The following is a 14,418-nucleotide window of genomic DNA, read 5'->3' on the forward strand; positions in this document are numbered from 1 at the left end:
GGGAGACAACCCAGAACACATCCGCTCATTAGTGGCCACCGGGGTGGCTGGCCCAGCGCCTGTCCCGCAGGGCCTCCCTGAGCTTGGAAGCCAGCCAGCCCGGGCACCTTGGGCACAGCCCCCAGAACTGCTTTTCCAGGCTTGCTCCACAGGCGGGCACAGCCCAGGTGTCTGCCGGCTTTAGGCTTCAGGGTCATGGCCTCCACATCTAAGCCCTTGTGGGACACCCAGGAGCTCCGGCTCGGCAGTGTGGGTTGTGGAATCCAAAAACCAATTAATGTGGGGCTTGGGGGGAAATCTGTCTGACCGGTGGTTTGGCCAGGTCTTCAATCACTTAAGATAGAAGAGCCAGGTTGTGTGCTGTAGCTGTAGTTCCGGGAGGGCTGCCGCCAAGTAGGACAGGACCCCCCGCGAGGCTTCTTGCCCCACTGAGGCACGTCCTCCCTCCTGAGTGCAGTGGGGGAGTATCCAGGGTGAGGGTCTCTTCGGGCAGCCGTGTCCCCACAAGTTCCTCCAGACCCCCTTTTCTTGCACACCAAGCAACAGCCTCTGTTGAGCCCACAGGCAGTTCTAAGGATGCCGCCTCACGTGGTCCACTCAAGGGCTGCGGTGTCAGGCAGGGTCAGAGCCAAGCACCTGGAAGAGCCTTGGGGGGCAGAGGCCTCGTTACAGACAAAGAGTCTGGGATACACGGGATCCCCGGGATCCCCGGGGCTGATTTGGAACCACGGAGGCTGGGGCACAAAGCATATTTCCACTGTGATCATTCTGCAGAAAAGGCAGTGAGCATGAACTGTAACCATCTGGGGCCTTCTTCTGCCTATCAGGAGTTGTTTTCCTTTGAGTGGGGTTGGCCACCCATGTGAGACAGAAGTCCTGCATCAGTCACTGGGCTAATTAATGGTCCTGGTTTCCCTGATGACTTCTGTGTCATTCTCCAGATTCAAGAGGGGCATGTGCTCCCCCATGCTGCCTGGTGGTGCTCTGGGTGCTTTTGCTGCAGCCAGCCAGCTTATTGGGAGCCAGAGCTGTGTGCAGATCTCAGGTGGGTCTCAGAGAAAGAGGCAAACCCGTTGGTTTGCCAGGGCATGAGCACGTGTGTGCATGGGTGTACACAGAACACACACACACACACACACACACACACACACACACTCACTTCCCTAAGGAACACTGACCCCAGTCCCCAGCGACCAGAGCAAGGGCTGAGGGAAGTTGAGCTAAGGGTCACCCAGAACGGGAGGAGAGCCCTTGGGAGGAGGAGAAGGGAGTCACGGAAGGTGAGGACAGAGCCATCTCTGCCTCCCAGAGCCATCTCTGCAGGCTGAGTTTCAAGGGTCTCTCACGCTGGCCCTTCAACCTCCTAGGAAGAGCTTTGTACGTGGAAGTTGTCACTAGGGTTTCCCTTCTCAAAAACACTGCCGACACACGCTCAGAAGCTTCCCCGTTTCCAGGACCAGCAGGTGTTCTCCTCATCAGTCCAGGCTTTCTGCTCCCGATAGATTTTTCTGCATACATCCCCGGTTCCTCCATTCAACAGTCATATTTATCTTTGCCAAGTCACTTCTTGGCCTTTGGGCCTTTGTTTCTCTCAGTACCCCCTGCCTTGAATGCCATCTCTGACCCCTCTCCTTTGGGTTTGCTAGAATTCTCTTCATTTTTCAAGCCCAATTCAAGCTCCACCTTGCTCTGGACACAGCTGGCTGCCTACTTCACTCTTCTGTGGTGACTCTTCACTCTGAAATCCTCTCTTCTTCTGAGGCCTCAGTTTCCTTAGCTGTAAATTGGGACACTACCATGTCATGGATTTGTTGTGAACATTATTTGAGATGGCCTTCATGACAGTGACCAGCTCACAGTGGTACTCAATAAATGCCTCAGTCTTTTCCTGCTCTATGCCAGGCCCCAGGATACAGACAGAGAGGCGTGGGGTAGCAAGGGAAGCCCCCTGCTTGGTTGAGTTTGGAGGTGGACCAGAGACCATGGAGAGCAGCAGGGGAGAAGGAGGAAGGGAGGGTGGTAGGGTAGAAGGAGGAGGAGTAGGAATGAGTGGGGGATACCTGGAGTGCTCCGTGCTGTCTGGGGAGCAGCAAGGAGGCCACGGAGGCTGTGGCAGGCTGGCTTTTGTAGCTGACAGCCCGGACTTTATAGGAGGCAGAGGCCGGGAAGTCACTGAAGGTGTTGAGGGACAATGCCCTTCCTGATGACAATGAGGTGTGGAGCGGGTTTGGGAGAGGAGGCAGGTGGGGAGGGGAGGGCGGGAGGTGGAGAGAGGCTACTGACCCCAGGAGAGGGTACATGCGGGAGGCCCTGACTCAGGTGTAGTCGGAGACCCTGGTCCAGGCCTCCCTGCCACCTGCAGCCTCACATTGTCGTCGCCCTTCCTGGGATAAAAGGCGGAATATTTGGATTCTCTCTCTCAAGTTGCCTTGACCTCGGCCTTGGGTAAGGAAGATGGATGGGTCTTTCCTTAGGGCGCCCAGCTTTCGTTTCCCTGTGCGCTCCCACTTCCTTGCGCTCCTGGCTATGATCACGAGCTGCACGGGGCACCTTGTTTGTCTTTGGCGGGGCGGATTCCCCCTCGTGGACTTTGCTCTTCTGTTGGGGTTCCCGTGGTCTTCTCTGCTCCCGCAGTTGAGGGGGCTTCAGGGAGCACAGTGTACAGAGGCTTTGCACACCAGCGACATGGGGGGTGGGGCGAGGAGGGCGGGGCGGGACGGTGGGCAAAGACGGCCTCCCCCTCCTTCTGGCTCCCAGCCCTGCATCCTGGAGGGTCTGGTGTGCTCACTCTCGTGCCCTAATGCCCAGCACGATGCTTGGCAGGTGGTTTGCGGTCAATAAATGATGGCTAAATGGACGCTTAACCGAATGCCAGAATCTCTGTCTCTCTGAGTTCCAGGTATATAGCAGGTGTCCAATATACCTCCCCACCCCGGACCCTTATGGTCTTTTTAATTAAAAAATTTTTTTACTTATTTATTTATTTATTATTATTAAATTTTTGTTAATGTTTATTTATTTTTGAGAGAGATAAAGACAGAATGCGAGCAGGAGGGGGCAGAGAGAGAGAGAGAGGAAGAAACAGAATCTGAAGTAAGCCCCAGGTTTGAGCTGTCAGCACAGAGCCCTATGCGGTGCTTGAACTCACCAACTGTGAGATCACGACCTGAGCTGAAGTCGAACGCTTAACCGACTGAGCCACCCAGGCTCCCCAGTCACTTTTTTTTTTTTTTTTTTAGTTTATTTGTTTAGTGAGAGAGAGAGAGTATGCAAACAGGGGAGGGGCAGAGACAGAGAGGGAGAGAGAGAAACCCAAGCAGGCTCTAAGCTGTCAGCACAGAGCCCAATGCAGGGCTTGAACTCACAAACCATGAGATCATGACCTGAGCTGATACCAAGAGTCTGATGCTTAACCAACTGAGCCCCCGGGTGCCCCCTTGACCCCCGTAGTCTTAATGCCCAGGACTTGGGGGCAGGGGCAGAAGCGACAAGCAGTGGAGGGGATGACCGTCTCATCCCTCATCAGGGCTGATCTGTCCCATGTCTCCTTGGTGCATTCCAGGAGGCCCTGTGTTGTTGCGAGTATGGCCCAGGTGACCCGGGACTGTGTATGCGGGGAGCAGGGGCGGGGTAGTCACAGGAGAGGCGTTGCCTCTCTTCCACGTCTCTGAAAAGCGCTGGCCTCTTTCTGGAAATTGCTCACTTTTCTTATCAGTGGGTTTGGCAGCTGTTGGGGAATTTCTGGAGGGAGGGGCTCCTGGAAGGAAACCACCATCGGACTGCTGTTTCCCTAGAAGCCCAAACACAAAGGGTGGTGTGGAGCCGGTGCTACAGAGGGGCTGTTTTTTGCCTTAAGAACAAGCCAGATCATGTCAGAAAAAGGAAGGCCGTTATCCCTGAATCTCATGTTTTGTTCCAAACCATGGTCTAAGTGTGTGGGGATTTCAGCAGCTGAGGTGGTGAGGCTGGACAGAGAAGGAACTCTGCATTAAATGGTGGCAGTCGGGTGGGTATGATCCCCCTGGTACAGTGAGGAGGACCCAGATTCCTCTGAAAGGCCACAGGGCAACCCTGTGATTCATTTGTTATTGTCCTCATGTACCTAGAAGTACTCAGAGAGGGAAAGAGCCTGTGTGAGGTCACACAGCATGTATTGATGGAGCTGTGCGTTGGACCGTGCCAGGTCTCTGAGTCCAGAGCCATGTTAAAGCATCCCCTTCAAAGGGAGGAACAGCAGGCCTGCCATCCCCAGTCTTGTTCTAGATCATTCCAGGCCTTCTCTCCATCAGAGCTACCCTTTTCACATGCCAGCCTCCTTGGGGGTAGCTTCTCCTTTGTGTGCTGCTGAGTCAGTGAGAGGTCGGCTTCCAGGCCCCATGTGTTGAGTGTTGGGGACTTAGAGATGTGGCCCTCATGGTGGGATTTCAGGCCACCACCCGCTCAGTCTCTGGCTAGAGCAGTGAGAGCTGGGCTCCAGGGGAGGAGGGAAGGCATCTCTACTGGGAACTGGGAACAGGAGCAAAGTCAGTACTGGAAGCTGGAAAGGAATCAGTAGCTGCAGGACACAGGCTCCATCAGTCACAGGGCTGTGTTTGTCCTTGGGCCCATCAGAGCTGACAGGGCACGTCGCTGTGCTGCACCAGCAGACAAAGCCACCGGGGCTGTGATGACCCATGGTGAGAGAAAACCCTGCATCATGTGCTTGCCCCCTCTCCATACTCCCTGAGCCTGCCCAAGGAGGTAGACGGAGGTGGCTCTAGCTGTGCATAATCCCCCAGAGCCACAGGGCCCGAGGTCCCCCACAGGGAGAGAAACAGCCCCTGTTTGGTCCTAGGGAGGCAAAGGACCAGTGGAGAAAGCTCAGGGCAGAATCCAGTTCATAAGACAAGCATCCATGGAGTGAGTGCCTGCTGAGAGCAGGGTCCCCAAATGGAGAAAATGGCTACTTCACTCCTGTTGGGGCGGGGGGCTACTATCAGCAAACAGACAATAAGTGTTGGTGAGGATGTGGAGAAGTTGAAAACCCTTGTGCACCATGGGTGGGAATGTAAATGGAATGGCGGTTCCTCAAGGAATTAAAAATAGACCTGCCACATGATCCAGAAATCCCACAAAAAGAATGGAAAAGCAGGGGCTCGAAGAGATATTTGCATACCCATGTTCGCAGCAGCATTGTTCTCAAAAGCCAAAAGTTGGAAGCAACCCAAGGGTCCACCCGAGTGCATACACAAAGTGTGGTGCACACACAATGGAGTATTATTCAGCCTTCAAAAGGAAGGAAATTCTGACACCCGCCACAATATGGGTGAGCCTTGAGGACGTTATGTGACATTAAAATGAGCCAGTTGCCAAAAAGCAAATACTGTATGATTCTGCTTATAGGAGGTACTTAGAGTAGTCAAATTCATAGAGACAGAAAGAAGGCAGCTGCCAGGGTTTGGGGGAACGGGAAAGCGGGGAGCTTGTATTTAATGAGAGCAGGGTTTCAGTTTTGCAGGATGCTCTTTAGTTCTGGAGAAGGATGGTGTTTGCACAACAGTATGAATGTGCTTAGTGCCATTGGACTGTACCCTTTAAAAAATGGTTGAGATGGTGAATTTTATATTATGTGTATTTACCATAATTAAAGATAATGTAAGAAGTTAACTCAAAGCAAAATGAAGTAAAGGAAACCAAGGGGCTCCTACAAGGAATATAGGCACCAAGCACTTTGCTTTGTATTATTTAACCCCCAACCAACCTCCGTGGAACAGCTCTCTCCTTGCAGACAAGGAAACTAAGGCTTAAAGGCATGATAGGTCTTTTTTTTTTTTTTTTTTAACATGTATTTATTTTTGAGAGAGAGAGTGACAGCGTGAGCAGGGGAGGGGCAGAGAGAGAAGGAAACCCCGAATCCAAAGCAGGCTCTAGGCTCTGACTGTCAGCACAGAGCCCGACGCGGGGCTCGAATCCACAAACCAGAAGATCATGACCTGAGCTGAAGTCAGACGCTTAACCAACTGAGTTACCCAGGTGCCCCAAGGGCATGACAAGTCTTGCCCAAGGCCCCCAGCTGGGAGGTGACAGGCCAGGACTCAAATCATTCTTACATTCTGGGCAAGAGCTGTGTCATACTATAGCATTGGGCACTCTGTCTGCTGGGGTCTTAGGATTTCTGTTGGGGACCCACCCTCACACTCATCAGACAGCAGAACAGAAGGAGCCATGTAATTGGTTGTGAAACTATATGGACAGATCAGCGAGGCCTGAGTCATCAAGGAGGCTTCTTAGAAGATGAAGTGAGGTTGGGTAAGGCTGGAGGTCATGCCTGATCTGCCTGCCACTGTTACCCTGGTCCCTAAGAGGTTCCCAGTCATTATATGCTGAGAGAATGAATGGATGCAGGTTGTGGGGGGGGGGGGGGGCGGGGAGGGGAGGGGGGCTTCCTTAGGAGGAAGGCTGCAGGAAGCAATGGGGAAAGAACTGGACCTGAAGGGGCAACCCCCCCTCCTCCCTGTGGCTTAGGCCTGCCACACACCATTTCATTCAAGTCCCTCAACTGTCCCCACTGGGGAGATGTTATATGCCTTGGGGGGAGTCCCTCTGTCCGGGACTCAGTTCCTCCCCTCTTGACAAGCACAGCACCTGGGGGCTTTGACCATGTTAGTGGGTGGGGCCACTGAGATTTGCCCACCCAGAGATCCCTGGGCTTGGGCTAGGTTGTCAGGTTTTGCAAGTAGAAATGCAGGATGTCCAGTTAAATTTGTTTTTTTTGTTTTTTTTTGTTTTTTTTTTTATTTTTTAATATATGAAATTTACTGTCAAATTGGTTTCCATACAACACCCAGTGCTCATCCCAAAAGGTGCCCTCCTCAATACCCATCACCCACCCTGCCCTCCCTCCCACCCCCCATCAACCCTCAGTTTGTTCTCAGTTTTTAACAGTCTCTTATGCTTTGGCTCTCTCCCACTCTAACCTCTTTTTTTTTTTTTTTTTTTTTTTTTTGTCCAGTTAAATTTGAATTGCAGGTCAACAATGAGTAATTTGTAGTGTAAGTATGTCCCCCATATTGCATCTATACTTGATGTGGCCACCCTAGCCTTGGGGCTTTGTTAACTGAGAAGAGGCGGGAGGATGGTCTCTCTGGGTGTCGCAGGACAGGGGCCTCCTGACCTCAGACAAAGGCCTGAGACAAAGGCCTGCCAAAGGCCTGAGTACCAGACCCAGCTTGTCACAGCTCTGCTGAGACCCACGAGGCAGACTCTGTCCAGCCACTACCCAGTGTGAGCTGACCAGGCAAACAGCAGGGGCCCTAATTACTAAGTGTGATAACACCTGTTGTGTGCCTGACACTGCTCTGTGTGCCATGCAGAGTCCACGGTGGGAGACTACACTGTCAACGTGTTGGGGTCTGTGTTCTAGATTTGCCTACTGTTTTCTGTGTGTGCCTTCCCCATCTCCTGCCTATATCCTCCAGACCCTCAGACAGCCCTCTGGCTGCCAAATTCCGTCTCCTATGTCCACCATCTCATGCCTACCTTACCAGGGCACCCCAACTCATGAATAGCATGCCCTTTTCCTTGAGTCTCCCAATCAAACTTTCTCCAGCTGTTCCCTCATTCATCCATCCACCATCCACCCATCCATCATCCATCCATCCATCCATCCATCCACTCATCCATCCATCCACCCATCTACTCACCATCCATCCATCCACTCATCCATCCATCCATCCATCCATCCACTCATCCATCCATCCACTCATCCATCCATCCATTATCCATTCATCATCCATCCATCCATCCATCCACTCATCCATCCATCCATCCATCCACTCATCCATTCATCCACTCATCCATCCATCCATTATCCATCCATCATCCATCCATCCATCCATCCACTCATCCATCCATCCATCCATCCACTCATCCATCCATCCATTATCCATCCATCATCCATCCATCCATAATAAGTATTTGTTGAGGCTTACTATGGGCCACCATAGCAGGCATTTTGATGTATAATACCTCAGTACGAGGAAGGATTAAAAGAATTCTATTTAAATGTGAGTGGCTGACAATAGCCAACAGCTACAATTTCTGGTTAACTGAAGGTCCCGATCTCCTATGTTTAAGCATCAAGTGATCTAGGGAGATATTTTTTAGCCTTACCTTTACATACCAGCCACTCCTCCAGGGAAGTTCCTGGAGGTGGCTTCAGGCTGTGATAAAATGGGGGTAGGAACACTGTGGGGGGCCAGGAGTTCTGTGAGACTTCAGCAGTTAGGAGCTGAGCTGGTTCTGTCAAAGGCCTCTTCCTTATCTGGGTGCCCGCTCAGGAGGCGTTAGAGCACAGACCCTAGAGGTCCCAGACAGCTGGTGCCTGGCACAGCTCCTGCCCATTGCGGGTGCTTGGTGTAGACCTGAGACTAACTGTCACTGTACAGAGAAAACCGAGGGCAGAGAGGGGAGGTATCTTGTCCAGGGTCACACAGTTTGCAATTGTTGCTGGGAAGGCGGTAGAGACTGTGATAAAGAGTATGGATTTTGTTGTCAGGCACAGTTGATTTGAGGCCTCATCTGCCTATCAACCTCACTGACCTATCTGTAAATAGGAAATCACAGCTCCCTCTTAGACTCCCTCATGAAGGATGCTATGATGAAGTTATAAAGTGCGGGGCACAGGACCTGGCACGGTGCCAGCCTGAACTCCTCAGAGGAGGGTGGACCTTAGTCTCTGTGGAGAGGCTCCCCACAGCCTCACTTGGTCCAAACATGTCCCTTCTGAGCTCTGGGCCTCTCCTCCTCCCTGTGGGAGGGGAGGGCAGGCAGGAGTGGGTCCTGAGGGACAGAGAGCAGAATTCCAACCTCTGGCCAGCTGGCCCTTCCCACGGAGCTGCTGTGGCCGGGTCTACACAACTACCCGGAGAGTAGATTGCTTCCCGCAATTTATGGCCCCGAGTGCCAGGACTGGGCTTGTCACCTGCACAGATTGTGCAATGAGGCTTCGCGTGTGCCCTTCCCCCTGCAGGGGCTTTTATCTGGTTGCCTGGAGGTCAGCACCAGATCTAAGGTGTTCACCATGCAGGTGTTCTGGAGCAGGGATCGCGTGTCTCCACGAAGATGGGAGCCGGGGAGAACATGAGCTGGCATGTCATGGGGATTAGCAAGAATGATGAAGACTTAGTCTTTAATGACAAGACAGATTCGACTTCCTTTCTGGGAGATAACTCTCTGTAAGCTATGATGGCAGAAAGATAAATCTAGCTAATTCAATAATTTAGAAACAAGTCACTCTTTTTTTTTTCTAACGCATTTCCCAAGTAGATTAATTTCTTTTGGAAGAGGAAAGCTCAACTTCTAGTTAATTGCTGAGGCCTCTGCCTTTCCAGCAGAACAATTCCCAGGAACAGCTGGTTAGCTCCTGCTGACTGGCTGGGGCTGCAGCGACCACATAGAAAGATAGTAATGAGGAAAGAGAGGCTCTCAGTAAGACACATAGCAAAGAGTGGTTTTTAAACCCCTAGTAAATCTTTTATAGCGGCAATACCTAGATTGAGCAACAAAGTCAACATTTTGAATTTGTTTGGGAATAAGTAAATGCTAGGGGCTTTTCTGTAGCTTTTAGCAAACAGCTACAAAGAGAGGAAGGCTTGGGGATGGACGGTACCCAGGCTTTGGAGAGGATTCTAATCGTGTGTTACCCTTATCTGGCACCTTGAGCGAGGACTCGGGAGTCTGACCCTTTTTCTGAGGAGGGATAAATCACTCCATTCTAGTAGTTCTGAATTAAAGATCTCCAGTCCTCCCCTGAATCCTTCCCCTGGCCTAGGACTTCAGGTTTTGATCGACTGGAGACCCAAATGCTTAGGAAGGGGTGGGTATCCATTGAGCTGTCATTAGTCATTTAGTCCTACATGTGACGGAGACTGTGAGACCTGGTCCTGAGAACAGGATGAGGTCACAGGAGGTGGGGAGAAAACACACGGGCACAGAGGGGCAGAGAAGCACAGAATAGGAAGATGACCCAAGTGCTAAAGATAATCTCCATCTATTTTTGCCATTTACAGTAAGATTCTTTCCATGGCCATCAGGAGGCAAGAGCGGTTTTTGTTTTTCCATGTATAGATTAGTGGCACCCTTTGTTTTCCAGTCCAGGTAGACAACAAGTACCAAGGGTCCACAGTGATGTTAGGGCTTGTCAGACTCTGTCCAGCAACACCATCTGTTTAGATAATGCTGCAGGCTCACGAGAACAAGTGTCTGACGCTAGCTGACATGCTAGGAAATTGGTCTGCTGTCTGTTCCACATCTCTTCCTGCCTGGCTTTTGAGCACGCTCTCCCTGGGGTCAGAGCACCTCTGGGGGCCCCTAACTTTCAACCCTGCCCCTGCTTCGTCTGGGATTTGGCAGGAGGAACCCCTGGTTTAGTCGTCAGCCCTCTTGCTCCCCTCCCCCTGCAATTGCCCCACGTCTCCTGTTATCTGAGGACAAGATCAGCCTTCTAGCCTCTGCTTCTGTGGAACCCCACTTTGCTTGGACTCCTGGGACAGACTCCTAACCTCCATTCCCACATCTGTCCCTCGCAGCCCATTTTCCACACTACAGGTCTTTTTAAAACCTGAATCAAACATGTCACCCTCCTGGCTTGAACCCCCTCATTAGCTCCCTGTCACACTTGGAATAAACTCCCATCTCATTATCATAACCTAGAAGCTGCCACCTAATCTGGCTCCTGCCTCCCTCTCTACCCTTGCGCGGTCTCACTTCTCCCTGCTTATGGTGCTCCACCGGGGCCTCCTGTCTGTTCCAAAGAGGACCCGGCTTCTTTCGGCCTTAGGAGTTTGCCCATGCTTGTTCTTCTGCCCGAGATATTCCCCTCCCCTTCCTCCAACTGCCAACCTTTTCCGAGATTGATTCCTTTCCATCCTTCAGGGCAGAGTTTAAATGTCACCTCCTAATAGAGACCTTTTTTTGCTACCCAGTCTCAAGGAACTTGTAATGACACAATTTGTAATTACTGAGTTGTTTGTCTACTGGCTTATTACCTGTCCTCTGAGCTGTTCACCACAGTGTCCCCAGCTGAGCACACCTGAGGGCCTTGTATCTGTCAGAGCAGGCTAGGCTATGTGGCAGTAAACAAACAACTTCCAAATCCTAGTGCCCTCAGACCACAAAGGTTTGTTTATCGGTCATGCTAAATGTCCACCACAGGTTGGCAGGGGGACCGCTGTGGACATTGTAGGGTCCCAGGCTGATGGAACAGCTGTGACCTGAACATTCTCAGCGGCCATACCAAAGAGACAAGAGCGATGGAGGGTCTCGCATTGGCAAATAAGTCCTCTGGTCTCCAAATAATTTATGTGTTACTTCCACTCACAAGTCATTGGTTAGAGCCTCACCCAACACAGGGAGCTAGAAAGTTCAATCCTACCTGGTGCCCAGGAAGGAGAAGTGGAAATATTTGTTAAAAGCAGTAAAGACTCATACAATACTCAGTAAATACTTTTGAATAGCAAACCTGTTTGCCAGATTATTTTTTTTAAACCATTTTTAATGTTTATTCACTTTTGAGAGACAGAGAGAGACAGAGCACGAGTGGGGAGGGGCAGAGAGAGAGGGAGACACAGAATCCGAAGCAGGCTCCAGGCTCTGAGCTGTCAGCGCAGAGCCTGACTCAGGGCTCCAGCTCACCAACCATGAGATCATGACCTGAGCTGAAGTCTGACGCTTCACTGACTGAGCCACCCAGGCGCCCCGCAGTAAATACTTTTGAAGGAGGGAGTGTCTAGAATGTTCTTTCCACAGCTTCGGCCTCTGGAGGTAATCACTAAACTAACGTTTGTTGGGGCAACTGGGTGGCTCAGTTGGTTGGGCATACAACTTCCACTCCAGTCATGATCACTCGGTTTGTGAGTTTGAGCCCCATGTCAGGCTTTGCACTGGTAGTGCGGAGCCCGCTTCAGATTCTCTGTCTCCCTCTCTCTCTGCCCCGCCCCCCCTCAAAAATAAACACTAAAAAATATTTTTAAACGGACATTTGTTGAGCACTCACCAAGATCCTAGCACTCCCAAGTTCCTAGTGGAGCTACTGCTCCCATTGGGCAGCTGGGGAAACTGAGGCCCACAGAGGTTTAGTCACTTCCTAAAATAACTGCTAGTTGTATGGTAGAGTCCTCCTTTGAACCTACGGTTCCCGATTCCAAACCTGTGCACTTAATCATTACTCCATAGGAAGAGGTTTGGGTCTGATTCCCCTTCTAGATTATAAATATTAGAGAGCTTCCTTTTTGAGACACCTCCTCCCTTTCTCCCTTTTAGTACCTAGCAGAGTTTCTCTCATATACTTAGCATGCAATAAGTCATGCAATGACTTATGAGAAAGATATGAGAAAGATAAAACAGTATTTAAGATTGTGTAACACTGGGATATTCTTCTCGTTAAATGTTTTTTGGTAAGCCTGTTACTGAAGACTAAGGTAAAGCTTCTGTGCCTTTTGAGGGAGCTATTGGTGGAGGGCCTGTATGTGTTCATTGCTTTACACAGCAATCTAATCAAGGCACAAAGCCTCTCATATAATACACATGTATTCTAATGTATAATTATTAACAAGGAAAGTATTAGCTAGCTGCTGTGGATATCAACTTGAACAAGAGTTTCCATTCCTAGAGATTATACAGGGGGGCATTTGAACAATTGTGATACAGTGTGACCTGCCATGAGGTTTGTGTAGGGGTCAGTGGGGCCACACATCCTGCTGAGCAGGGTTGGAGAGGATTCAGCTCTGGGGGGGGCGGGGCGGATAGTTAGGAAAATCAACCCGAGGTGAAGCCCTGTTTGGGTAGAAAACTACAAGTTCCCTGTATCATTTGGAGGACAATGAGGGGGGCAGGTTGTGGGTGAAAAACCTGTCTGTACCGAGCTAGCCCATTGCACTTCCTGCCTCCGGGAACCTGGGGTTAGGATTCGGAACCTTGTATGTGATCTGGATCAAGTTATTACTAGGCATTGGACAAGTAGCCCCATTACAGCTAATGGGATGTCATTTAGCCAAGCGAGTCGTGGCGACAGGCGGAGGTCCCGCTGTCTCAGATGCCCCAGGCCGGCGTCCGGACAGCAGCCTGGACCCTTAGACACTCCCGCGATGCATCGCAATTTTGGTTTTTCTCTATCGGTCCTCCCTACCCTTTTGCTTTCCACTAGTTTGGCCTCACTCTGACCTAAATCCACGACTGGAGCGCCCTCCACCCGCCCACGCCCAGAGTCCCCAGACCAGCTCTACTCCACTGCAGCAGCGGTCACGCGCAGCAAGTCCGGCCGGCTGCCCGCCCGCGGAAAGCAGGAGGAAGTAGAGGTGGGCGGGGCAGGCGTGCCGAGCCCGCCCCTCCCGGCTGAGGCGGCTTCTTATTGGCAGACCCTCCTCCCCAGCCTCTGGGCCTCGCTTCGGATTGGCTAATATGCTCTTAGTGGGCGTGGCCCCCAGGGGGAGGGCAAGAGCGGAAGGAAAGCGCGCTCTCTCGGGAGGCGGGGTTGCCTAGGCGACGCCGGGGGCGCGCTCGGGGGGTGGGGAAGCAAGCCAGAGGCTCAATGACAAATCGGCAGGGGACTGCTGGGGTCCGGCCCCGGGTGGAGGCGAAGGAGAGGGCGGGGCAGGCTTAAGAGCTGCGGGATCAGTGCGGACGGCCGAGGCAGCGCGGGACGGGTCCCAGGTAAGGGTGCCGGTGCCTCGACAGGCCCGCTCCGGGCGGGGTGGGGCACGGGCTAGGGAAGTGGGGTGCACCGCCCTGCGCTCGGTGACCGCCTGCCCCCGCGCCCTGCGCGTAGGCTGTGGAGGGAGGCGGAGGGCGACACGGGGTTGTCGGCCCCGTTCGGCCACGGCAGGTCCCCTGGAGAGAGCCTCCCGGCTTCCCAGCCGGCCGGGGGCTGAGGAAATGGGGGCGGCGCCCCAGCCTCTCCCTTTTCGCCGCTCCTTCCCTTTTCCCACAAATGGCCTCTGCTTCCACTTCCTGCCCTTTAGGGCCTCCAGCCCGAGTATGGTCCACTTCCTCAGTCCCTTAGTTGCCGCTGTGGGCAGGGTAAGAGCTGTAGTAAGTGTTGCAAAAACTTCCTAGTACCTTAGGAACTTGGACTGAACTGGGGCGGTGCTCCAGAAGTTGTTTGGTCTGTTTGTTTTTGGTCCTGTCCTGCAAGTGAGCATAGAGCTGTTTCTTTGCGCCCCCCCCCCCCCCCCATCCCGCTCCAGTTCCTTTCTGATAGTAGGACTGCCACCGTCTGTGGCTTTCTAATAGGAAGCACCACGGACTTGAACTGTGTGGCTGGACCAGGCTTCCACTCCTCTTTTCTTGCCCTCTTGTGGGTATATGAGGTTATCCGTGTCGGGGTGGGTTTAGAACTGCTGAGGGCAGAGATAGCTGTGCCCAGGCTGCTTGTTTGAGCAG

General features: G+C 52.2%; 1 protein-coding gene across 2 annotated transcripts in view; it reads left to right on the forward strand.

Annotated features, from left to right (window-relative positions):
• The first annotated feature begins 13,528 nt into the window (after window positions 1-13,528).
• Window positions 13,529-14,418, forward strand: part of RALB (RAS like proto-oncogene B) — a 44,089-nt gene continuing 43,199 nt past the window's right edge. For both annotated transcript variants that reach the window (XM_019469379.2, XM_019469378.2), the window contains exon 1: window positions 13,529-13,689. The gene's annotated coding sequence lies outside the window, so the exon portion shown is untranslated. The remainder of the gene's footprint in view (window positions 13,690-14,418) is intronic.

Source organism: Panthera pardus, unplaced genomic scaffold, assembly GCF_024362965.1.
Source record: "Panthera pardus isolate Hobbes unplaced genomic scaffold, ASM2436296v1 HiC_scaffold_10, whole genome shotgun sequence".
Lineage (NCBI taxonomy): Eukaryota > Metazoa > Chordata > Mammalia > Carnivora > Felidae > Panthera > Panthera pardus.